This window comes from Mustela nivalis, assembly GCF_964662115.1.
Source record: "Mustela nivalis genome assembly, chromosome: 2".
Taxonomy (NCBI): domain Eukaryota; kingdom Metazoa; phylum Chordata; class Mammalia; order Carnivora; family Mustelidae; genus Mustela; species Mustela nivalis.
The window spans coordinates 94,586,899-94,608,565 of NC_139021.1; the positions used below are offsets into that span (position 1 = coordinate 94,586,899).

Genomic DNA, 21,667 nt, shown 5'->3' on the forward strand with positions numbered 1-21,667 from the left:
TTTATTTGAGAGAGAGCATGAGAGAGGAGAAGTTCAGTGGGAAAGGTAGACTCCCCATGGAGCCTGGAACCCAATGTGGGACTCCATCCTGGTACTCCGGGATCACGACCTGAGCCAAAAGCAGTCGCTTGACCAATTGAGCTGCTCAGGTGCCCTGAATTGGTGTGTTTAGATCATTTACATTTACAGTAGACACTGCTATGTCAATGTTTAAGTCTGTTGTTTTATTTTTCTGTTGTTTTCTCAGTTTCTCATTCATCTGTTCCTAATTTATTTTCTTACTGGTTACTTGAACATCTTCTTAAAAGATTCCGTCTTCATTTACTTACAGTATTTCTAAGTTTACCACCTTGTTTTTTTTAGTGGTTGTTCTAAGTATTCCAAGTCCATTTCTAGGTAAAATGTACATATATAATTTATTACAGTCTTCCTGGATGAACATTTTACCACTTCAAGGAAATATAACACTTTAATTCCAATTAAATTCCTGTATTCTATCTTGTAAATACATCATATCCTCCACACACAGAGCATCAAATCATGATATTCTAAATTTTGTATCAACAATCAAATATGATTTCAGAAACTCCTTAGATGGGAACTCTATTATATTTACCCTTTTTTTTGCCACTTCCAATGTTCTTTCTTTTTTGAAGCTCCACAGTTTCTTGTGATATTTCCTTTCTATTTAAAGAACTTCCTCTAGCCATTTTTTTTTAAGATTTTATTTATTTATCAGAGAGGGGGTGGGGAGAGCAAGCACAGGCAGAATGGCAGGCAGAGGCAGAGGGAGAAGCAGGCTCCCTGCCAAGCAAGGAGCCCGATGTGGGACTCGATCCCAGGATGCTGGGATCATGACCTGAGCCGAAGGCAGCTGCTTAACCAACTGAGCCACCCAGGCGTCCCCCTCTAGCCATTATTAAAAGATAAGTTTGCTAACAACATTTTCTCTCTTTTTTTTTTTTTTTTCCATTGTAGGATACCTTCAGTTATCCTTTCAAGAATGTATTTTCACAAGCCAAAGTTCTGTTTTGTTTGAAAGTTCTTTTCTTTCAGTACTCGGAAAAAAAAAATGTATTATTGCCTTCTAGCCTCCATGGTTTCAGATGACGAATTCACTATCATTTCCAAAGGAAATGAGTTGTTTCTCTCTACTCTCAGAATTTTTTTCTCTTTTGGTTTCAGAAATTTAATCATGACATGCCATTGGTATGAATATCTTTTTTGCCAAATTTGGGAATTTTTCATCATTATTTCTTTAAATACTTCAAGTGCCATCATCTCTTCCTTTTGTAGTTCTTTTTTTTTTTCTTTTTAAAGTTTTATTTATTTATTTATTTATTTATTTGAGACAGAGACAGAGAGAACATAAGCAGGGTGAGAGGGGCAGAGGGAGAAGAAGGGTAAGAAGCAGACTCCCCACTTAACAAGGAGCCCAAAGCAGGGCTTGATCCCAGGACCCTGGAATCATGACTTGAGCCAAAGGCAAACACTTAACCAACTGAGCCACCCAGGTACCCCAATACAAATGTTAATTCTTCAGTTATTCCAAATACAGAGAAAATCCAGCCTCTTCTCATTACCTCCATTCCTCTCCAATTTTGACTAAATGACCATAATCACCCTTCAGGAAAACTTAAAAGGTTCCACTAGTGAACTCTCTTAAGTGCTTACGTTCTTTCCAACGTTTTCTCTACAGAGGTGAGAGAGATCTTATAAGTAAGACATTGTTTGTTTCCCAAAATACACTAGTAAGAATAAAATTAAAAACTTCAGTAAGACTTATGATATTCTTCTTTTGGTCCACAGCTGCCTGACACCATTTCCTGCGCCACTTCCCATCAAACATTCCCCCTGGCCATTGTGACTATTTTTCCTGCTTCCCAAGAAAGATCAAACACATTCCTCCTCATTGGCTTAGTAGCTGCTATTATCCCTTCTATGAAGAAGCAGGATCCTCACAGTTCACACAATCATCTCATTCAAATTCTGCTTTTTTTTTTAAAAAAAAAAAAAGCTTTTATTTTTTATTTGACAGAGAGAGAGAGATCGAAAGTAGGCATAGAGGTGGAAGCAGGCTCCTCGCTGAGCAGAGAGCCAAAGTAAACCCGAGCCGAAGGCAGAGGCTTAACCCACTGAGCCATCCAGGTGCCCTGAGATGTTTATTTTCCTTTGGGATTATGGAGGGGAAAAATCAAATGCTGCTTTGATGGAGATCTCCTTAAGGTTTTCCCTAAGACTCTTCTTAGAGTAGCACAGTCAACTTAACTTTGCTCTAATTCTAGGATAATTTTTACCACTACAGAGCTTTAATACACATAAGTATATGATTTTAGTGTCACCTTTTAAATTTACATTTGACAAAAAAACTGCATACATTTTCAGTGTACAATCTGTTAATTTGATACATTTTTATGCTGTGTAATTGCCACTGTACCAATAATTAGCAACCCTGTTATGTTACATCATTACCATTTCTTATTAGTAATTAGAATAATTAAGTTCTAATGTCTCAGTTTGATTATTGTAACAAAATACTGTTTTCATTATATGATATATAACATCTCTAGGGATTATTTATTTATCTTTTTTTTAATGGTATTCATTCACTTGACAGAGACACAGCAGTAGAGGGAACACAAGCAGGGAAAGTAGAAGTGGGAGAAGCAGGCTTCCCACTGAGCAGAGAGCCCAATGTGGGGCTCGATCCCAGCACCCTGGGATCATGACCCCAGCCAAAGGCAGATGCTTAATGACTGAGCCACCCAGGCACCTCTCTAGGGCTTTTTGACTACTCATTATACTTTTTATACACTTAAACAACATCTCTTCTATCTCTCCCTCTCCTCTGGGTAACCACCACATTACTCATGTTTATAACAAATTCAGCTTTTCTAGATTCCAGACACAAGTGACAACATGCAGTACTTGCCTTTCTCTGTCAGACTTATCTCACTTGATATAAAGCATTCAAGGTTCACCCGTTTTGCAAGTGGCAGAATGTCCTTTCTCATGGCTGAATAGTATTCTATTACTCACACATACCTACCTTATTTAGCTATTCATCCACTAACAGGAACCTAAGGTCATTTCCGTATCTGGCTATTGTGAATCATATTGTGATAAACACCAGCATGCATATTCTCTCTTTCACAGCCTGTTTTCATTTCCTCTGGGTGTCTTCCCAAGTGGTACTACTGGATCATACAAGATAGTTCTATATTTTACTTTCTGAGCAATCTCTATACCATTTTCTATTGTAGCTGATCCAATTTACAACACAGTCAGCAGTGCACAAGCGTTCCTTTTTCTCTGCATCCTTCCCAGAACTAGTTATCCCTTCTCTTCTTGGTACTAGCCATTCTAAATGGTGTGATGTGTGGTTCCAATTTGCATTTCCCTGATGTTTAGTAATGCTGACCATCTTTTCATGTATTTGTTGGCTGTACTGCTATTTGTATAAGCTCATTGACACATAGATAATAGCAATTACTCAAAAATTATTTGGAGTCAAAAAATGAGCATATGAAAGAATGCCTGATGACAGTAAGGCAGGCAACTGAAACTGCTTTGGGAAACAAAGGAATGAAAAAAACAACAGTAAAAATAAAGTAGGCAAGGACTGGTTTTTTGACAGATGTAAGAATGGTAAATACTAAAAAAGTGAATCAAAAAATGTTATTTTAAGAGTGGTTTCTGGAGATTTGTTAAAAAACCAGTATTCCCAGTCAGTTCCCAGGATTAAGACATCTAAAGAGATATTCTTGAAATTGTCAACCTCTGAGTTAATCATGGGAAAATACTAAATGCCCTGATGTTCATCTGTGCAGAGTCCATTAACTCACCTGGGAAGCCCTGGCTTGGGAATTCTTCCTCCAGTATCCATGGCTCCTCTCCTCGCTCTAGCCTGAAGACCACTTCTGGTTTGGTAACACAATACTCTGACAAAGCAAAACAGTTCAGGATTCAGACCAGAAGTCCTGGCTTGCAGGGTCTCTGAAAGAGCAGCAAGCTTCTGGAGCTGCTCGATGAAGATGCTATTGAACATTTCACTGGAGAGGTAAACACAAATATCTTCCTGGTACCCAAAAGAGATCAATTATCACTGATTACTCAGTTCCAATATTAAAAATCATCCAACTCTACAGTGTCTATATGCTTCACAGTTAAAAGAATGAGAACATGCTACTTAGAATTACAAAAAACCAGACCTTACCCACTGAGACAAGGTTACTGTAGTTCTCCAGCATCATGTCTCTAGACAGGGACCTCTGAGCTGAATCCAGGTGCTACCACTCTTCCTGGGTGAAGCCCACAGTCACATCCTTAAATGACACTGACCCCTGGAATTTCTGTTCAATCTGAAATGTTCAGAATTGGGTAACATGGAAAAAGCTGTATGGGAACCAATCCTCACCAGGATTACCAAATAGTTTGCAAAACATCTGACTTTATACTTTGTGGGAAGATGAGAAACCATAATGGAAATACTATGCCATTGCTTAAGGTATTATTCATGCAAAAAATGATCAAATTACACACTGTATCTGGAACCATTCTAGTTCTTAGAAATGCTAAATTATTAAAATTGTTCTTGGATTCAAGTAGCAATAATATGGTAATAAAACACACAGTAGTATGTTACAATTGCTAAGGTGAGAGTACACAGCAGACAGACTAAAATAAATGAGGAAGAAAATTAGTTCTATTTTGAGCTTCACTGAAGAACAGCTACGGGACAAACGGTCATGCTGTGTTGTTCATGCAACTCCATGGTACATGCGAAGGCAGGGCTCCTCTGCTCCTCTAGCACATTTGGGAAATGAGCAGAGGGCAAACAGCACAGGAAATGTTGAGAAGCAGCTGGAGCTGTGAGGACAGAAAGGGCCAGGAAGAAAGCAAGCTATGAAATGGATTACAGAGTAGTTTCACACCAAGTCTCCAACATATGTGACCACCACCAACCTTAGAGAGTATTTCTGAGTACTACACAAGTTTGTATTTATGAATTATGGAAATAAATTATCAATATATTTTGTGACAAGCTTTATTCTTCTTCAACTTTAAAAAGTAAAGAGACAGCTTAATATTGTATTAATTTATTAATATTTATTAATATTTTATCCACTGCAGTACACATTCCAGTTTCTAAGTCTTCAATTTTGAGCCCATAATTAGGATGTGTAGAAAATAAGAAGGGAAGATTTTGGAACTGTTACACTTGAAATACCTGTAGAACACAGAGAAGATACCAACTGGATTGTTTGGGATGTCATCTAGAGTGCATGCCTCTACTTTACGACTCACTGTTTCAAAGAAAGGGGAGCCAGAGAAGAGATCTGAGAGTATATAAAAATTATGTAACTAGGTTTTTATTTATAGACCAATTCTCCCAAAAAAGTAAAAGGAAAGCTAAAGGACAAAGAACACCGCTTAAACTACAACTGCAAAAGCTGTGAAACAAATAGGGAATTGATAAGTGGACAGAGAGTGAGAGAACATGGCCACCAATCATGGGCAGAAAGAAATTTCCTCAGAGAATATGCCCAAACAGCTGCATAAACACAAGTATCACAAAATAAGCAAGGAAAAAAATAAACTGGACACTGTATTTTAACAAGATACATCTTAAATGTGAAATATAATACTATAGGTATAGAATAAAAATAAAGATTTGACAAACATAATAATTTGGTAGCATTTGATATCACCAACAATGAATCAGAAAGCTCTCAGAGAAGTAAGAGACTGACAATAATCAAGAATGCAAGGTGTGAAAAAATCACTTTGTAAATGGAAAACAGAAGAACAGGCCATGAAGGAATTTTCTGAAGGTGGAAATAAAAATAAGAATGAATAGTTTTAAAAACTAAGAGATGACAATATGATCATCTGAGTATATAACCAAAACCGTAATTAAAAAACAAAACAAAACAAAAAACAACTAGTGACAAACTAGAAATTTCCCTAGTGTGATAATGGACTTTCATATATACCTACAGCAAATATTACACTTAATGGTGAAATATACAAGTGTTCAATTTAGGGGAGCCTGGGTGGATGGGTCTGTTAAGCATTTGACTCTTGATTTTGGCTCATGTCATGATCTCAGGTCGTGAGATCAAGCCCCGCATCAGGCTCCATGCTGAATGGGGAGTCCACTGGAGATTCTCTTTCTCCCTTTCCCTCTGCCCATCCCCTAATCATGCATGTGCTTATGTGTGTAGTCTCTTTCTCTCTTAAGCAAAAAAAAAAAAAGGAAGGAAACATGCTGAAGAATTCTGACCTCTGTATATGAAAAAATTAACGTTATTCTGACTCTTGGTTTTAGCTTAATGATATCCTTGAGACTTCTTTAGATTAACAATTTGTCATTGTCAACTCTGTGATTTTTGTAAATTTGTTGAAGTATGAATATACTTAAAAATAACACAAAAGTGAACCTTGGAGTACAAAGGCTCCATGTAGTTTCACACAGTGAACACATGCATAAAACTAGCATTTAGATCAAGAAAAAAAACATTAGTGAAACTGAGAAGCTCCTTCATATCCCATCTAGTACCTACCACCTACCCCGAACCTAACTCTCACATGATAACCACAATGACATACACACCGGGATGTCTGAAATGAAAAACTCGGAAAATACCAAATAGAGATACTGGCAAAAATGTGAAAACAACTGGAACATTCATACCTTGCCAGTGGGAGGATAAGCAAGTACATATACCTTGGTGAAATATTAAGGAATTTCTATTTAAAGCTATTGTATTAATTCCTCTCCTAGTTATATACCCTTTGTCAACCAAAGGGTCTATAGGAAATAATCAGAGCAGTTTGATTTATTAGCCAAAACCTGGAAACAGTCCAAAAGCCCATCAACAGAAGGAGAAATAAAACTGCAGTATGGCTATTAGTGGAATACATAACGAAGATAAAAGAAAAACTGATACACTCGGCAAAATGGATGAATCTCACATATACGATACTGAGTGGAATCCAGATATACAAGCAACACTAATCAATGATAAGATATGTCAAGGTAAGATAAACCTCAAGTACCAGAGAAACTTCTTGGGTACTGGGTGGCAATTACACAGGGGTGTGTGCATGCGTGTGCACACATACACACACATATAAAAATTCATCAAGCTTGACACTTAAGTTATATACAGCTTACCTCAATTAACTGACAAAAAAATACTTTTTGGAACTTATAATACACACTAAGTTCCTGGCATAAAACTGATGATATACTATTCATAAAACCAATAGACTAAAACAAAAGATTCTGAAATACAATAGCAAAACCAAGGCACTTATTTAGAAGTGATGTGGAAATGCAATATCATTCTGACATTCTTTTCTAGTTTGGATGAAAGGGAAGAAATGGACAATCAAAAGAACCTGATAATAAAACATTACTCAATAAAGATGTGTTAACAGAGAAATATAGACTATTATAACAGTAATGTCTTCATAATCAAAACTAGAAACCAACAATTTATCAAATTAGGAAAAAAAAAGAAAGTAAATTTGACCAGCAGTGCAATGAGAAACTGAGTGTATGACAAAAATTAAAACGACATAGAACACACAAAACATTAATGATGTTATACTAGGATATACAGTAAACAAGACTGTAAAACAAAAAACCTAAACTATAAAATGGTATATGAATATGCTAATTTTTTTACCAATGGGTGACATAACTGATTTGAAAACAAAACCAATTATTTGCAATATCAAAAAAATTTGAAAACAAAATAAAGGGAAAATATCAAATATACTGCAAAAAATATATATGCAAAATAGGGGCACCTGGGTGACTCAATCACTTAAGCATCTGCCTTGGGATCAGGTCATGATCTCAGGGTCCTAGGATCAAGCCCCATGTTAGGTTCCCTGCTCAGTAGGGTCTGCTTCTCCCTCTCCCTTTTCCCTTCCCCCACTCTTCTTTCACTCTCAAATGAATAAAAATACGTTAAAAAATAGATAAGCAAAATTAAAGTAGTTTAACGTAATTCACAGCAGATAAGGTAACACTGAGGGCTAAAAGAATGAAATGAGCAATGATGATTCTTCAAGAAGAGAAAGAAATCATTTATCTTTTTTGGCACCAAATATCTGAAAAGACAATCACTTAAAGAAAATACAACTATAGGGGTGCCTGGGTGGCTCAGTTGGTTAAGCGTCGGCTCGGGTCATGATTCCAGGGTCCTAGGATCGAGCCCCACATTGGGCTCCCTGCTCAGTGGGGAACCTGCTTCTCCCTCTCCCTCTGCTGCTCCCCCTGCTTGCACTCTCTCTGTGAAATCAATAAATTAAAAAAAAATACAACTATAAATACGAGGACACTTTTTAAAAATATTTATTTAAAAGAGCAAGAGAGAGAGAGAGATCACAAGTAGGCAGAGAGGAGATCACAAGTAGGCAGAGAGGCAGGCAGAGAAAGGGGAAGCAGGCTCCCTGCTGAGCAGAGAGCTTGATGTGGGGCTTGATCCCAAGACCATGGAATCATGACCTGAGCTGAAGGCAGAGGCTTAACCCTCTAAGTCACCCAGGCACCCCACGAGGACACTTTTAAGACACAGTCATGTATCTATGAAAATATAGGAGATACACTCAAATCTCCATGAAATATATTTTGTTTTCCTAAAGAAAATATTGTATATGATATCCCAAAAGAAACCAATGCTTTGGGCTGAAACATTAAAGAACTACCAAAATAGATTTAAGAGAAAGGTAGAAAATCAGTGTATAGTCCAATAACCAAAAATAGGACTTAAAAATATTTAAAAATCAATTGAAGATTTTGAAGATCTACCATGGAAAAAAAAACAATTTCAGATATTTTTCAGGATTAAAATCTAGCCAACACTAAGTGACAACCCATGCTTATTTATTTATTTATTTATTTATATTAAAAGACAGTTAACAAAATCAAGACAACTGACAGAATGGGAGAAGATATTTGCAAACGACATATCAGATAAAGGACTAGTGTTTAGAAACTATAAAGAACTTAGCAAACTCAACACCCAAAGAACAAATAATCCAATCAAGAAATGGGCAGAGGACATGAACAGACATTTCTGCAAAGAAGACATCCAGATGGCCAACAGACACATGAAAAAGTGCTCCATATCACTCGGCATCAGGGAAATACAAATCAAAACCACAATGAGATACCACCTCACACCAGTCAGAATGGCTAAAATCAACAAGTCAGGAAATGACAGATGCTGGCGAGGATGCGGAGAAAGGGGAACCCTCCTACACTGTTGGTGGGAATGCAAGCTGGTGCAGCCACTCTGGAAAACAGCATGGAGGTTCCTCAAAATGTTGAAAATAGAACTGCCCTATGACCCAGCAATTGCACTATTGGGTATTTACCCTAAAGATACAAACGTAGTGATCCAAGGGGGCACGTGCACCCGAATGTTTATAGCAGCAATGTCCACAATAGCCAAACTATGGAAAGAACCTAGATGTCCATCAACAGATGAATGGATCAAGAAGATGTGGTATATATACACAATGGAATACTATGCAGCCATCAAAAGAAATGAAATCTTGCCATTTGCGACAACATGGATGGAACTAGAGCGTATCATGCTTAGTGAAATAAGTCAAGCAGAGAAAGACAACTATCATATGATCTCCCTGATATGAGGAAGTGGTGATGCAACATGGGGGCTTAAGTGGGTAGGAGAAGAATCAATGAAACAAGATGGGATTGGGAGGGAGACAAACCATAAGTGATTCTTAATCTCACAAAACAAATGAGGGTTGCTGGGGGGAGGGGTTTGGGAGAACGGGATGGGATTATGGACATTGGGGAGGGTATGTGCTTTGGTGAGTGCTGTGAAGTGTGTAAACCTGGTGATTCACAGACCTGTACCCCTGGGGATAAAAATATATGTTTATAAAAAATAAAAAAATTTAAAAAAAAAAGATTTATTTATCCAAGAAAGAGAGCACACACGGGCAGGTGAAGGGGCAGAGGGAGAAGCAGACTTCCTGTTGAGCAGGGAGCCCAATGAAGGGCTCGATCCCAGGACCCCGAGATCAGGAACTGAGCCAAAAGCAAACGCTTAACTGATGGAGCCACTAGGCAACCCCCAACAACCCATATAATTTAAACATTCTATACCATAAAAAATATCTGTGGAACATTATAAATTTAGTAACAAAATATTGTTCAAAAACAATTCCTATTTAATTTTGATACATATATTCTAAATAAAACACTTGCAAGCTCAATTCATAACAGTCTATTAAGAGTAATTCAGGAAAAAAAAAAAGCAAAAAGTAATTCAGCATGGCCATGCAGAACTCTCCAGGTTCCAAACAGGTTCAGAAACGCAGGTTATTTTGTTTATAGTATATATTCCAAACACTTAAAACAGTCCATGAAAGGTGTTCCAAAAATATTTGCCGAATGAATGGTCTAATATATTTCTTCTAAAAATTTAAGCTTAGGACACAGGGAGCTCCAGATATTGGAATTATCTGACATATTTAATGACTATGGTTAAAATGATAAAGAAAAAGACTCGTTGAATCACCATATTGTATGCCTGAAACTAACGTAACATTGTTTGTCAACTATAATTTTTAAAAAAATGATAAAGGGAAGGGGCACCTGGGTGTCTCAATGGGTTAAAGCCTCTGCCTTAGACTCAGGTCATGATTCCAGGGTCCTGGGATCGAGCCCCGCATCAGGCTCTCTGCTCAGCAGGGAGTCTGCTTCTCCCTCTCTCTGCCTGCCTCTCTGCCAACTTGTGATCTCTATCAAATAAAGAAATAAAATCTTTTTAAAAAATGATAAAGTGAAAAAGATGGACAGATTGAGAGTTTTCAGAAGAGATATAAAAACTATGAGAAAGACTGAATATAAATGGCAAACCTTAAAAGCAGCCAGAGAGAAATGAAACAGTAATTACCTTCAGGGAAAATGTAGTCCCAAACTGCCAAATATATTTACACACATACACACACACACTTTTCAGATCCACACATACTCTGTACTTAAATTGACCAGTTTGGGACACAAAGCAGAGTTCTACAACTTCAAAGATTTGATATCATACAGAGAACATTCTTTTTACAGTGTTTAATATATCAGTAAGAAAAAGATTAACCAGAAAACATCACGTTTACAGATTAAGATACATGTGGTGTTATATTTATTTAAGAAATATATTTCTAAATAGAGATTAGAGGTTATTTATTTATTTATTATTTGAGAGAGAGAACACACCCATGTGCCTGCAAGTGGGTGGGGAGGGACAGAGGGAGAATATCAAGCAGACTCCCCACTGAGCATGCAGCCCTCCATACAGCGCAGTCCTACAACCCCAAGACCACGACCTGAGCCAAGACCAAGAGTTGGACACTTAACCGACTGAAACATTCTTGTACCCCTAGATTAGAGAACATTTTTAAGTGAATTATCAAAATACAACATACCAAAACCTGTAAGACACATCTAAGAAGTTACGCTTTAAAAAAAAATCCTTAATAGTATATATTAGAGAAGTTAAAAAAATCAGTAAGTATCTACCTTTTTTTAAAGCAAAAGAGGAAGTTACAGCTAATATATGCACAAAGACATGTTACAGATCAGACATTAACAAATTTAAAAAATCTACATATAGTATAAAGAGAGAGGACAAAACCAAGTTTGTACCTTGACAATTCTTTGCCAAAGCTGATCAAGTTATAAAGAAGAAAGGTTCACTCTCCAATATCTGGCATGAAAACAACATCTCTATACAGTTTCTGTCGTCTATAAAAATATAGTGAAGAAATTAAGGGCCAATAATTTTGAAAATGTGGGGGGAAAGTTTACTTTCAAAGAAAGAAACTACTTATCAAAACTTACTTTTTAAAAAAGAAAATCTAGGGTCACCTGGGTAGCTCAGTTGGTTGAGTGTCCAACTTTTTTTTTAAGATTTTATTTATTTACTTATTTGACAGACAGAGATCTCAAGTAGGCAGAGAGGCAGGCAGAGGTTGTGGGAGTGGGTAGGGAGCAGAATCCCTGCTGAGCAGAGAGCCAGGTGTGGGGCTTGATCCCAGGACCCTGGGATCATGACCTGAGCTGAAGGAAGAGGCTTAACTCACTGAGCCACTCAGGTGCCCCGAGTGTTTGACTCTTGATCCTGGCTCAAGTCTCAGTCGAAGGGTCATGAGTTTGAGCCCTGCACTGGGCTCCACTGTGGACATGTAGTCTACAAAAAACAGGCAGAAAGAAAGAAACAAAGAAAGAAAAGGAAAGGAAAGGAAAGGAAATCAAATCTAATGCCACATGTCTGTTAAGGAAATTGCATCTATAATTTAAACTCTTCCTATGTGGGTGCCTGGCTGGCTCAATTGATGGAACACTTGACTCTCAATCTCAAGGTTGTGAGTTCAAGCCCCAAGTTGGGAAAGAGCTTCCTTAACAGAAGAGAGACAGGAAGAAAGAAATCTTCCCATGAAGGCAACTCCAGTCACAGATGTCCTCACATATGAATGGAAAACCTAAGAAGTAGCAACAAACTAAAAGATCCTGTAGAGAAAACAAGAGGAAATACTCCAAATTCATGTTATATATTCAACATATTCCTGATATTAAATACTAAATCATAACAAGAACATATTCTGCCCCCTCTCTACCCCAAAACACTTACTGGTCTGTCTTTCTCATGAAGGACACAAATATAAAAATCCAAAACAAAGTATTATCAAACTAAAGCCAGGAATATATAGAAAGAATACCATGGCCCAGCTCAGTTTCAAGAATATCTAGTTTGTTTTACATTTAAAAATTAATGTAATTTACCAACTAAGAAAATAGAGGAGATAAATCACATGATTTCAATAGATGTTCAAAACCATTGAATAAAATTTAATAGACACTCACAAAAACAAGAAAAACTTTAGATAAGAAGGGATAGAAGGGGACATCCTTGGTGTGGTAAGAAATGAGAAATAAGGGGCGCCTGGGTGGCAGAGCTGGTTAGGCGTCTGACTCCTGGTTTCGGCTAAGGTCATGATCTCGGGGTTGTAGGATCAGGTCCATGTTGGGGTCTGTGTTCAGTGGTTCTGCTTGAGATTCTTTCCCTCCTTCCATCCTCTCACTCGTGTTCTTTCTGTCTCTCAGATAAATAAAATAAATCTTTAAAAGAAAGAATAAAAGTGAACACCAGGGACATTGTGCAAGTGGCCGGCACCATGAAGATCTGGACTTCAGACCACGTCTTTGACCACCCATTGGAAACTATTACAGCTGCAACGCAGGAAGACCCAAATGTGGTTGGAGGTAATGTACTGGACAGACATACAGATCACTCTGGAAAGCTGTACAGCCAAAGACTTCTCAGCATAGAGTGGGGGCTGCCTTCCATTGTGAAATCTCATATTGCAGCAAAAACTAACACATTTGTGCAAGAATACTCTGTACTTGATTCTGCAGAGAAAGCGATGGAACTTAAACCTACTAATATTTCACTTACAAATACGGTTTCTGCAGTTTATACACAAACCACACCTTCAAGACCCAGAAAAAAATATTTTGACTCAAGAAGCTGCGATCACTATGGAAGGAGTCAGTCTTAGCAGTTACCTTGAAGGACTGACGGCAAGCATGGTATCTTCAAATGCCAATAAAGGCCAGGAAACAATGGAATGGGTAATATATCAATTAAATGCTGAGACTGAAGACTTGGCAGCTTCGGCAAGAGGGAGCATGAAGACACCAAATGCAGTGGCAGGGTTTGTAAGAGAAATGAGGATGAAAGCTGTTACACGAAACACCCACTCCCCACATCTCTGCAAGCTGGCAATATACTTGTTATTTAAAAATCAGAAATATATTTTAGGTAGGATATTTTTTAATAAGCTGAAGAAAAACTGTATGATTTTTTTATCAAAACAAAGAGGTGGCAGATTTCTAAATAAAAGGGATCATCCGAAAGTAGTATTGTATGAAATGTCCATCTAATTCCTGAGGATTCTAGCAGTTATGTGAAAATTTAGCAATTTCTGAAAAGGACCTAGAAAATCATATTGGCATATTACATCTCCTTTAATGTAGAACTGTAAAGCTTTTCATGCATTAGTACTCTTCCCGGCTTTGGATTAACCCCAAAACAAAGCTGAGCCACCTAAATACATATAATTATCTTGCTCCGGTAAACCTAAAGAGCTTGCATTAGGAAATCCTTAAAAAAGAGAGAGAGAGAGAGAGAGAGTAATTATAGGGGCAACAAGGTGGCTCAGTTGGTTAGGCATCAGTCTTTGGCTCAGATCATGATCTCAGGGTCCTTGGTTCAAGCCCCACATCAGGTTCCCCACTGAGCAGGAAGTCTGCTTCTCCCTCTGCCTTTGCCTCTTCCCCCTGCTTGTGTGAACACTTATTTGCACTCTCTAAGTAAAATCTTTAAAAAAGGAAAAATTTTACAGTTTTAAAAGATACTGATTTGTATAAAATAACTTGCTCTGTTATAAAGCACCATTAAAAACCACAGTGTTTTGTTTGGTACTTAAATGACATTTTTGGAGTGAAAATTATTATTAAGGTAATACAGAACTCCAACAACAACAACAAAGAATTTTATTGTATTAAAGAGTACTGTACTAATTTGCTACAGTTTTGTAACTTAGGAAAGGTATTACCTTCCCTGGATTTGTCCTTTATGACTTAATATGCTATAAAGTGGGCTTAAGATGTTATCTGAAAAATAAAGTCAACCTGGAACTTTGCAGCACTCCAAAGAGAGAAGAGCTGTTCACATCGTTTAGCATTTCACATTTCAATAACTTATAAACTGTCAGGTGTCAAAGCCATGGTTCTCTAATTGCTAAAGCATAACATGCCAGGTTATTTGGATATAATTACTTTTTGAAGTAATTGTGACTACAAAACATCTTTTTTATGCGATCGGGAGGGAAACAAACCATAAGAGACTCTTAATCTTATAAAACAAACTGAGGGTTGCGGGGGGGGGGGGCGGTTAGGGAAAGGGTGTTTGGGTTACAGACACTGGGGAAGGTATGTGATATGATGAGTGCTGTAGTGTGTAAACCTGGCGATTCACAGACCTGTACCCCTGGGGCTAATAATACATTCTATGATAATAAAAAATTAAAAATTAAAAAAAACCATCTTTTTTACATGAAGAACTTCACGTTATTGAAATTACTCAATCACTGTCTTCTGAAGCATATATCCCAGGCACTTAGTGTTTTTAATAATATGGTGCAACTGCAGGGGGGTGGGTTGTGGGAGGGGGAGTGATAACGAGAAAAAAAGTACTGATCTAAACTAAGCCCTACATGAATTGCTTTGGAGCTTTTATTTACAGGAAATCCCTAAGGAGCAGCTGCAATCTGAAAAACAATCCAGTAAACAAATTTTGTTTTAAATTGTATAGCAATTATTAACCACTAATACCTTTGATATTTGCAATTGTTACACAGAGTACTATAGTTAGAAGGTAATTAGCTCTTGTCTTGGATTACATAATGCTTGATGTGATAAACTCATCAGATTTCCTATAAAAGAAACCAGTTGATAGATGTTTATAACTACAGAAACAGTATACCAAACTATTTAAAAGTGCATGTTTTCCTACTTAAAATATTGTTTAGCTTAAGACTTCTTAGGATAAAACCAAGTTAAATCCAAAGAGTTTTTTGTGTTTTAAGATTTACTTACTTATTTTATTTTTTAAAATATTTTATTTATTTATTTGACAAAGAGAGATCACAAGTAGGCAGAGAGGCAGGCAGAGAGAGAGAGGAGGAAGCAGGCTCCCTGCTGAGCAGAGAGCCTAATGTGGGACTCTATCCCAGGACCCTGAGATCATGACCAGAGCTGAAGGCACAGGCTTTAACCCACTGAGCCACCCAGGCACCCCTTGATTTACTTATTTATTTTAGAGAGAGCTAGCACACAAGCAGGAGGGGCAGAGGCTAAGCACAGAGCCCAATGTGAGGCTCAATCTCACCACCTCAACACCATGACCTGAGCGAAAAACAAGAGTCAGACACCTAACCGGATGCACCACCTAAGCACCCTCTAGTAAGGTTTTTGATTACCTTTTGCAACTGAAGATGGTTTTTACAACTGAAATAATATTCTGGCAAAACAAAACATTGCTAAACATTGATATTTGATAAAAAGCTGCCTTCTATAATTTCTGTAAATTATACTTGTTCTGAAAAAGATGCAATGTCCTAATGATAAAAAGATTTCTCAACAGGGTGCCTGCATGGCTCAGTGGGTTAAGCCTCTGCCTTTGGCTCATGTCATGATCTCAGGGTCCTGGGATCGAGGTCCATATTGGGCTCTCTGCTCAGCAGGGAGCCTACTTCCCCCTGCTCTCTCTGCCTGCTTCTCTGCCTACTTGTGATCTCTGTCAAAAAAATAAATAAAATCTTAAAAAAAATTTCTAAACAAACAAAAGTAAATACCAAGTCCATTAAAACAGGCATAAATGTGAAAGCCTAAATAAATAAATAAATAAATAGATAATAACAGAGGAGATTATCTATCTGGCCTTAGAGTAGGAAAATTAATTTTAAACAGGATACAAATGACAGCAACATTAATAACTTTAATAAACTAATCCAAGGATCTGGAAAGTCTTCCTTGTAAAGAGCCAGAGAGCAAATACTTTAGGCCTTTAGGGCCAGATGGTCTTCATCATTTCACTACTTAATGCTACCCTTGAAGCCACTGATTACACACAAATGAATGACCAGCATAGTAACAGGTACGGATTGTGAGAGGAGCACAAGGGAGGCTTTAGAAGCGCTGCCAGTGTTTGCTCTGACCTATGTATTAGTTATGCGGGCATTAGATTTGTGGTAATTCACTGGGCTCTACACTTACAATCTGTGGATTTTTTAAAAACATTTGTTGTATGTATAAAAATAAGATTAAAGGGGCACCTGGTGGCTCAGTGGGTTGAGCCTCTGCCTTCGGCTTGGGTTGTGGTCTCCGGGTCCTGGGATCAAGCCCCGCATCTGGCTCTCTGCTTGGTGGGGAGCCTGCTCCCTCCTCTCTCTCTGTCTGCCTCTCTGCATACTTGTGATCTCTGTCTGTCAAATAAATAAATAAAAATCTTTATTAAAAAATAAGATTAAAAAATAAAATACATTTTAAGTAAGTGATCAAAGAAGGTATCAGAAAGGAAATGGCAGCCTGTGTAGAAAAAAAAAAAAAAGCACCACATATTGATACATGATACTGATTCTGCAGCCAAAGTAGTAGTAGAGGGAAATTATATCCTTACATGGGCATAATAAAGAGCTTTACAATAAACTCATCTTCAACAAAAAGTTACAAAAAACATCCTATAACCAAAGATATCTGAAGGAAAGAATAAAGGTAAAAGCAGAAGTTAATAAAAATAACAGTGGAAGGGTGCCTGGTTGGCTCAGTGGGTTAAGCCTCTGCCTTCGGCTCAGGTCGTGATCTCAGGGTCTTGGGATTGAGCCCCACATTGGCCTCTCTGCTTGACGGGGGGTCTGTTTCCACCCCCACCGCCACCCACCACCTACATGTGATCTCTCAAATGAATAAATAAAATCTTAAAAAAAAATAACAGTGGAGGGGTGCCTGGGTGCTAGAGTAAGTTAAGCATCGGTCTCTGGATTTATGTTCGGGTCATGATCTCAGGGTTGTGAGGCTGATTCCCACATTGGGCTCCAGGCTCAGCGTGGAATCTGCATAATACACCCTCTTCCTCTCTCTGTGCCCGGCTTCCTGGGCTCATGCATGCCCGTGCTCAATCTCTCAAATAAATAATTGTTTTAAGATTTTATTGATGTATTTGACAGAGAGAGAGATCACAAGGAGGCAGAGAGGCAGGCAGAGAGAGAAAGAGGAGGAAGTAGGCTCCCTGCTGAGCAGAGAGCCCAATGTGGGGCTTGATCCCAGGACCCCGAGATCACGACCTGAGCAGGAGGCAGAGGCCTAACCCACTGAGCCACCCAGGAACCCCAAATCTTTTTTTTTTTTAAAGGGAAAAAAACAGAGTGAAAATCAATAAAACCAAAAGCTGGCTCCATGAAGAATAAAATACTATCTGTGATAAATATTAGTCCAAACAAATTAGAAAAGCCACTAGGAATAATAAGGAACAAATTAAATACTTTTTCCAAATTTTTATTTAAATTCTAGTCAGTTAACATACGGTGCAATACTGGTTTCAGGAGCAGAATTCAGTGATTCATCACTTGCATACAAAACCCAGTGCTCATCACAAGTGCCTTCTATAATACCATCACCCATATAGTCTATCCCCACCACCTCCCTCCACCAGCCCTGTTTGTCCTGTCCTTAAGAGTCTCTTATGGCTTGTTTCCCTCTCCTTTCCCCCCTCCCATATATTCATCCCTTTTGTTTCTTAAATTATACATATGAGTGAAATCAAATTAAATGTTTTTTAAGTGACAAGGTTATGGAAAAAAATACTGACAAACAGAATTACAGTTATCATCAAAAGAGTAACACTCTTTGACCAAGTAGGGCTTCTTTTAAAAAAATAAAGATTAGTTTTTAAGAAATATGGAAATATAATAGATCTAAAAAGAAAAAATATATCATCATTCCCATTAAATGTTAAGAAAGCATTTGGAAAAATTATTCTAATTTTCAATAAAATAAGACTTCAAGGATACTTTGTGAACATGACAAAAAAAACCCAGTCCAAAGTCAGCAACGTGCATAATGGAGAAGAAACACGGCAGGCATTCCCACTCACGTGTATTATGTTAGTGCTTTTATTGTTCTGCTTATTTTTTAGAGATGCTCAAATATAAAATCAGATCCCTTATCACATTATACTAAAAAATTCTAGATTAAGGTACTAAATATTTTTAAAAAGTCTTATTAGAAAAAAGACAGAAAACAGAAAAATGTCATCAGGCCCCCAGGGTCAGGAAAACAATAATAAAAAATAGAAGAGGCAAAAGGGTTGTATCACAATGTAAAATTTCCAGAAATAATACTACTATATTAAAAGACAAAGCATATGGAGAGAAGAAAATTGATAAAAATTATCATGAAAGATTACCACCTAGGGGCGCCGGGGTGGCTCAGTGAGTTAAAGACTCTGCCTTCGGCTCAGGTCATGATCCCAGGGTCCTAGGAATGAGCCTCACCATTGGGCTCTCTGCCCAGCAGGGAGCCTGCTTTCCCCTCTCTCATTGCCTGGCTGCCTCTCTGCCCATTTGGGATCTCTGTCAAATAAATTTTTAAAAAATCTTAAAAGAAAAAAAAAAGATTACCACCTAAAATACGTAAGAATTCTTACAAAACTCCATAGCCTGAAAGAACTTAAAAAGCCAGATTTATGAAAGTCAAAAAAATTCAACCAGAAAAATGGAAATTAAAGTTTTCACCCCTTAGTGTACAAATACTTTTTATATCTGGAAAGAAGAGAGGGAAAGTAGTCTTCTAATGAATAAGTTTACCTAGAAAAATTAGAAATGCTCATATCCTGTAACTCAAAAATACTAATCATTGGACTATAGAGCAGTAATTCTTAAACTTGATGTGTATGAGCATCATATGCACACCTTGTTAAAAATATGGACTGCTGGGGTGCCTGGGTGTCTCTCTGGGTTAAAGCCTCTGCCTTCAGCTCAGGCCATAATCTCAGGGTCCTGGGATGGAGCCCTGCCATCAGGCTCTCTGCTCAGCGGGGAGCCTGCTTCCTCCTCTTTCTGCCTGCATCTCTGCCTATTTGTGATCTCTGTCTGTCAAATAAATAAATAAAATCTTTAAAAATATATATGGATTGCTGGGCCTCGCCCCCAAATTTTTCTTCCAGAAGGTCTGGGAACATACATAAAAATCTGCATTTCTGACAAGTTTCAAGGTGATACTGCCATTTCTGGTCAAAGAACCTAACTTTGAGAAGCACTGCTCCAGAGTCTGGAGACACACTTGCATCTATGCAGAGAGAACAAGTATATTCACAGCAGCATATATATTAATGAAAAGTGGAAATTACCTAAATGCCTATCAATAAAATATAGTATTTAGAATATAGTGTACCATACAGTGTGAAAAATAGAGCATTAAAAGGGCTAAACTACATGTGAATAGATCCCAAATTACTGGTCAATTGAGGGGGAAAATGTCCATTGCAGATACATGAAGATAATTTATACATTTCTAGAAGTATTCAAAACAATGAACAGTACTATTCAACTCTCTACCTATCTTTTCAATGTTTGCGTATTGATATGATGATAAAGCTAGTAGACAAAGGATAAAAAATTGGAACCGAACCACACGGCTCAATGAGGAAGACTCCACGAAAAAGCCATCAGAAGACTGATACTAGAAGACTTGATCCAGGAGCTGCAGTAGAGTAATGCAGCAGTTCTTCGAGGAAAGCAATTACAATTAAATCTTTGGCCACCTTTACCTGGGTAGATCCCAATAGCAGAGGGGAAAGACCAGGACAGAATTCTATGGGAAGAATTTGACTGGGAAGCTCAGACATACTTACCAGAGAATTTACCTCTGAACCATTGGCTGTGCAACTTAAATACATAAGCTGGCTAAAGTCCTCACGGAGAGTTTTTCTAACAGGCATGCAGGCCATTCATTCCTCTGAACATACCAGCTTTTATAGCAGGACCAAATAAGACCATTATAAATGCACTACTTTAACTATCTCTTGGACCCTATTACTCTCAGTGAGGAATGGCTTTAGGCACTCCTTTCAGGGCGGTCACTGGAAGGTTACCCACTATGTGTCCCCATGTTAAGACCAAAAATTATACCTTTCAAGAACTTTTTGTGTTTAAAAAAAAAAAAAAGAAAGGGTCTGTCTGTATCCAAATACAGTGTCTTCCTTTTTCCGGGGTTATCAGAAACAGCAGAGACGTATTTGTGGATTACCTTAGAAACTCTAAGATATATAATGATCAGTATGTATCTATAAGCCAACCTGGCCTTGCTCCTGATGTTACTTTATATTTTTCTGTAAAGTTAGATTTTTATCAATTACTAATTTTCCCCATCTTAACATATGGACTCCTACAAATCTCACAAAGTCCACTGTAAAAAAAAAAAAAAAAAAGTGGGGAATGAACAAATAACTTACCTGGGACTTGTTCATTTTCCGCTGTCTTGGATAAACGCAGACAACTCTGAAAATGCAGACAACTCTGGGTTACAAGAGGGAAGGGGTCATGGAAGATCTGCCGTGCCTAGCAGCTCCAGAATCCTCCTGCCCTAAAAACTACACACACCCAACAGACAGGAAGCACGTCGGTACCTCCGACCTTCGATGCTGAAACACCCCTTATATAACATGACTCTGATATTATCATGTAGCAGCTCCCGGACATAACGTTTTTCACTGGGTAAATGTAAATATTTGCTCCCTGAGGATTTAACAGTTTAAACCTCCCCTGATGCTCACACACACACAAATTTTTAAATAAACCAGTTCAGACCAAACAATACACCCAGTGAAATAACATGAACTCTTCACCAAAACTATTCAAAAAATACTCCGACTAACCCGTTTATCAATTTCCCTACTGTTACTAAACCCTTGGTTAGTGATTCCGCAGAAAGCTATAAAAAGCAGTGCTTTAAGGAAAGGTCTAGGTCTCAATTTCTGTATGTTTGTTGCCATTTTTC

General features: G+C 37.8%; 1 long non-coding RNA gene across 1 annotated transcript; it reads right to left on the reverse strand.

Annotated features, from left to right (window-relative positions):
- Nucleotides 1-3,979: 3,979 nt before the first annotated feature.
- Nucleotides 3,980-21,222, reverse strand: LOC309860413. Its single transcript, XR_014309352.1, has 3 exons — nt 21,123-21,222; nt 4,217-4,361; nt 3,980-4,078 (listed from the first exon to the last, which is right to left on the reverse strand). It is a non-coding gene; the product is annotated as an uncharacterized lncRNA (long non-coding RNA).
- Between the last annotated feature and the right edge of the window lie 445 nt (nt 21,223-21,667).